Here is a 5,977-nt window from a genome sequence, read left to right on the forward strand (position 1 = left end):
AGTTTTAGTTGACTAACAGTCATAAGATTTTAGTCAACTAAATATACAGTTGATTTAGTCGACAAAGGTTTATGTTGGCAGGCCGTGATGGCATCGTAATGCCCGATCTATACTTAGCTGCATGCGGATCTATAAGCCAGACATTTTCAACATATTTAGTCATAATTTGTCACTGCCTTTGGTTTTTTTTTCGTCATAGTTTTAGTCAACCAAATTAACATTGCTAGTGTTTGACAGGAGTAATGATCAGGGGTGCAGAGTTTCTACCACTATCGTTTGCCCCGGGGTTAAAAAATGGAAATATGTTTTCGGTAAAGATGCAACCAGTGGAAGAGTAGATCAAAGCCTGATTGTTCATGTCATAAAAGGAAACCTGACCTTCCTCGTAATCCACGAACACACCAACCTTCTGCGGTTTCTCAGGGGGAGAACGACAGCAGGGCATGTGTTAGCTGTGTACTCACTGCCTTTCCTCAGCCAGAATCTTATATCCCCCTTCCTGTTGATGGACTCTTTTGCGACCCCTAAATCCCACTGCGTCTTGTCTTTGACCTGGACCTCGTAATAACATTTCCCTGAGGAGAGGCCTTCCTTTGCCAATACATTGAGGACGTGATAAAACCTCTCTGGTTTGGCTGGGACGTTGCTCTTTTGTTCGCCATACCGCACTTTTTTCCCATCCCCAGAGAGGACCAGAGACGGGTGCGCCGTGTCAGCATTCAGGGTGACATCTGCAGCGTGTCGCTGCATGTTCCTCAGGTCAGGATCACACAAGCTCCTCACTTCTCTCACGACCGTGAGCGACAGCATGCGCTGGAGGGACAGGAAGTGATCTCCGCTGAGTTCCGGCTTGAGGTTAGTGATTTTCTGTGCAATCAGAGCTACTTCCACCTCCAGCTCATGAATCCAACCCTCAGCCTGTGTCTCTATTGCTTTGTGTTTATCATTCACCACGTCAATGAGCTCAGCCTGGCTTCTCTTGATGTAGAGCATCAAAGCATGCATCACCTGCATGCTGTCTGACATCACCGTATCCACATCAGCCTTGCTATCCGCCACCATGCGTCTGATCTCCTGCATCTTCTGCTGACGCTTCTCGATCATTTGAAGCATTTCCACTTCGGTCTGTGCCAGCTGAGCCTTCCTGGTCTGAAACTCCTCATCCACGGTGACAGTGTCATGGCTTCCGTGGTCGCTCATGACGACGCAGTCCTCACAGAGAAACATTTGATCTGACCTGCAGAACAACTCCAACGGCCTTTCATGCTCTGCACAGACACGACTTTCCGGATTCTCCACAGGATCAATTAGTTTGTGTTTCATTAAGGTAGACTTCTTCTGATGAGGCTCCAGATGAGTGGCACAATAAGAGGCCAGGCACACCAGACAGGACTTAAGTGCTCTTGCATTCACCCATGCAGCACAGATATCACACGGCATGTCCGTTTCTTGATTGGACAGATTGTTGTCCAGGACTGCTGTGACTCTGAGCTGAATTCTTGAACTTTTCTGCCACCCCAGAAATTAAAGTATTAACCGGAAGCATAGGCCTTTTGATGAATTTCTCTTTACACAATGGACACAGGCATACTTTATTGGTGTCCCAGTATCCAGTGATGCAGTGGAGACAGAAGTTGTGGCCACAAGGTAAAGTTGTAGCTTTGGTAAACACATCCGAACAGATAGAACAAAGGAAATCTTCATTCAGCAGACTATGAGAAGCAGAAGCCATATCCGAACTTGGAATAGATCGTCAAAGTGTTGGTTCAGCTCACCGTGCAGTGAATCCACATTTAGAATTGCCAACTTCCTGAATTTCAATATATATAATAAACAATAAGTTCTCAGCATGAAGAGCCCATAGAAACCGACAACATTTGCCAGAGAGAGAGAGAGAGAGACACACACACACACACACACACACACACACACACACACACACACACACACACACACACACACAATTGTGAAAGCTCAGAGTGCAAGGCTGCATGATTAACAGTAAACCTTATCTTCCTGTACTTGTACTTCCTGAAAATAAAGCTTCAGTCAAAGCAAACAGATTTAAAGCTTCCCATCATGTCCTCTGTCACAGCTGAGAGTGTACCGTGTAGACACAGTATACAAAATCCTGTCACAGCTGAGTGTGTACCCTGTAGAGTAGACACAGTATCTTGCAGGCACACCTAACTTTGTGAACAGTATAGATGCAGTTCATGTGCACACAATTGGTCACTTATTGTTTTTGTGGGTTTTTTTCTTCTCCTTCTGCCAAAAATAGCTGTTCTGGTTGAACCGTGCAGTCGGTTTTCGCAAAATGCAGTAATCTGGTAGAGGGCCATGCCAAACGGTGACTATGCGAAGCCCATGACGATTGGCCAAATGATGGCGCTATAGCACTCAATTGAAAATGCAAACTTTGAACGTGCATAGCTCATGAGCCGTTTGACCGTTGGCAATGACACTTTGATACACATATGTGTCTCCTCATGCCAAACAACTTTCGTGTTCTGACTTTTGACCTCTGACCTTTAGATCACCCGCCATTTTGAATTATATTAAAAACTGTTAAAATGTATCTCCTCCCAGGATCTTTGATCAAAATGCACGAAAACTTCTACACGTGAACTTTGGACCGATACGGACAAATCGTAGTACTTTTTGTGAAAAAAAAAAGTTTTTATGAGCCAATGAGCTGTTTTGTGAAAATACTTCTTCTGCCTCTAATACATGCAACTTCATATGCTTATGTCACTTTACAGTATAGTAGAGGGGCATGCACTGAAAGCGTACAAAGAGAAGTTTGAACGTGAAAACACACTGTAGTAATGGATAAAGACATCCCCAAAATCAGGACACAGTTGTTACCGAGAATACTGGATGATGTTACTGTTTAGAATGAGTCAACTGACTGTCTGCATAGCTCAGTTGGTAGAGCTCTCGAATTTGGAGCACAGTGCTTAGAGTATATATGAATAGAGACGGCACCCAGAGGAAACCCTGAGGCGAAATGGACATAGTGGCCGAATTTGGTATTGCAGCTCGAGCCAGCGCTGGTCCGTTGACTATCATTGCGCACGTTCATGTTATTGGGGCCATGACACGTCAACGAATGTTTCATACGTGAACACGCACAAACGGCACAATGATAACGACCAGCGCGTTCATGTTATTGGGGAAATCCATCCCAGAATGCACTTGTTCCTAGGAGTGAAATCGCCTCATGCGCTTTTGAGCAACTTAATGCAAGTGGATGGGAGGATTCATATATACTCTAAGGCACAGTGTCATGGGTTCAAAGCGGGGTAGCGACAACTCAGCCTGTGATTCTTATTTGTGCATATTGCATATTGTCTTCTTTCTTGGTCCCGCCTTATCGCTGCTTGCATCTATATTGTATGAAGTTGGGTGTCTGCACGATTTCAGGTTGGGCCATGTTGACCATATAATCTGTATATAATAATGCAAAAGTGGACGAGACACCACTGTTTCTTTGTCTTTACATTATGTTTGTGTGCACTGCATGCAGATGCTCAAATTAGTAGCAAACCTAAAAATCACACCTGCGTGAATTGAGAGGTGCTCTTATCATCTCATTCCGGCCAATCAGAATTTGCGTCCTCACCTTCGTCTTCAATGTTTGCGTTTACTCAATGTAAACTCAACACTGGCCATTCATTGTCAATGGCATTTAATGTTTGTTAGGACAAATGCTCAAAGCTGGCCATTCATTATCAATGGCATTCAATGTTTGTGTTAGGACAATGTTTGTGTTTACACAAACCCTCAAAGCTGGACATCGTAAGGGCTAGCCCCTCAAAAATAATGAATATGCCCAGTGCCCACATTTTGCGGGTCTTACAAGCATCGATTGCTATTGCTATACAGGAGCAGGTTTCAGAACCCATCACTGTGCACTATACACCTCAGTAGAAGGTCTTCTCTGGCTCTTAGAGGGACACAACATGCTACCCTGTTCACGTATAAACTAAAGCACTACTTGGTAAACTACCTCTGTATTCAACAAAACTGCTAGATCTCAATACATCAGTTTATTGTACCAGATCACAAGATAAGCTTTTGCTGAAGGTACCAAAATCTACTACATTTATGGAACAATTGTCATGACAAATTGAAGTTGAATGTCCTCGTTTCATTTACTATTTTTTTAAAGACTCTTAACTGACCTCACACTAAACTAAAGGAAGGCATATGCACCTGCTTTTTGTAATATTTGGTTATTAGCTTTTGTTTCTGTGTGTATGTGTTTGTGTATTAATTTATATCTGTTGTAATTTGTGTCATGTATGTAAATTCATTGCTGTAAACGTTCTTGTTTTTATACAGGGCGCCATTGAAAAAGAGACCCTGGTCTCAATTGGATTCCCCTGAAATAAAGGTTTCAATCAAAATAGTGTACATTCACATCATGAATTAAAATGGAGGTTGCAGGGTGGAGGGCGATGTCAGTGAACCTGCATATTGCCCAGGCCCAGGCAGATTAAGTCTGGTGTTGCTCAATTGTGGGCGTATTTTGCGGACCAGCACTGGTGTAGGACCAACCAGGGCCCAGTATGCAAATATATAGTGGGCTTACTGGGCTATAACCAACCAGGACCCAGTATGTGCATGCAAAGGCCCCTTGGAAAAAATCTAAACACTTGAGGCGAACCAGACTAATATCCACGCAGTGATATTATTATGGCTACGCAAGGCTAATGTTCTCCTCTGATCCACTGGGCTCAAAATATCTGGCATATCGAATGCAGCATCAGAGAAAATCAGTCACAGAACTCAGTCACATAAAATACTTCTCCCTCTGGTGACGGAGACTGTCCCTGGCCTCGCTCTACAGGTGTGCCGTGTACAGGGGTCTAGGGTGGGATTGTCAATCCTGCAGGGGAAATTCATCTGACTGCTGCTCAGATGGTCATGATGAGCACAATGGGGTTAAGGATCTTGCTCTGGGACACTTCCCGACACGTAGACCGGGAAGCCAGCCGGTGACCTTTTGATTACCAGACAGCCGCTCTAGCCACTAAGCTACAGCCATCCCTCAGGATACAGTATGTGGCTGAACTTTAATAATTTAAATGTTTAACTACCAGGCATTTACATCTTCACATTTTACTCTAAGATGTACAGTATTTGCTAATATCTCTTCACCCATTAAGACCTGATGCGGCTTCTAAAAATCTGTACTTTCTTTTTCAAAAGTTGCAGATGTACTGTACAAGCTCTTTGTATATATTTGAATATTTCTTTGAATATAGCCAATGCAAAAGAAAATCTAAAATGACACTGATGCTTTCCTGGTTTTAATGGGTCAAAATATCAGTTTATTCTGAATTAATTACATTGCAACAAAGTTGGCCAAATCAACCAACTCTATATAAACTTTGTTCTGAATTAGAGAGAAGGCTCTTTCAGATCCATCATTTACTACTTGGCCAGAGAGTAGAGGCATGTGAGTTATTTTCACCCTGCAGACACAACAGCTCTGGAAGGAAGATAAATAATTAGTTATGAGATGTGTCTCTTTTCATTCATCAGCCTGAGGACCATGGCTGACATTGGAGAAAACCTAATCTGAAAGAGTCATTTTTCTGTTCTGTACTTTTGTTCATCTGAAAACTAGTTTAGATCCCCATCTTTGATAAGACAAAGCTTGTGGAGAGAGTGCCATCCTTGGATGTTTTGTTTTTATTACAAAAGAGCCTCACTCAATTAATGTTACAATATTTTCCTGAATATAGACCTGTATTTATGTTACTCCGTTTACTTGGTAGCGTGGATGAAAGTCATCTTTATAAGGGAGAGATGATCAGACTGGGAGACGAAGTATACCGTCTGTCAGCATGCTAAATTGTAACTATTCTTAAGCCAAAACGGCACTAGATACTGCATGAAAATCAAACTGTTTTGATGTTTGTTAATTTAGCAGAAAACCACAGAAAATATCCTTAGGTGAACTTGT

General features: G+C 42.7%; 1 pseudogene across 1 annotated transcript; it reads right to left on the reverse strand.

The window, feature by feature from the left end:
- Positions 1-223: 223 nt before the first annotated feature.
- Positions 224-1,732, reverse strand: LOC308322228 (E3 ubiquitin-protein ligase TRIM21-like; annotated as a pseudogene). Its single transcript has one exon. The product of its transcript is annotated as an E3 ubiquitin-protein ligase TRIM21-like (transcript).
- Between the last annotated feature and the right edge of the window lie 4,245 nt (positions 1,733-5,977).

This window comes from Protomyctophum bolini (assembly GCF_963924005.1).
Source record: "Protomyctophum bolini genome assembly, chromosome: 10".
NCBI lineage: Eukaryota > Metazoa > Chordata > Actinopteri > Myctophiformes > Myctophidae > Protomyctophum > Protomyctophum bolini.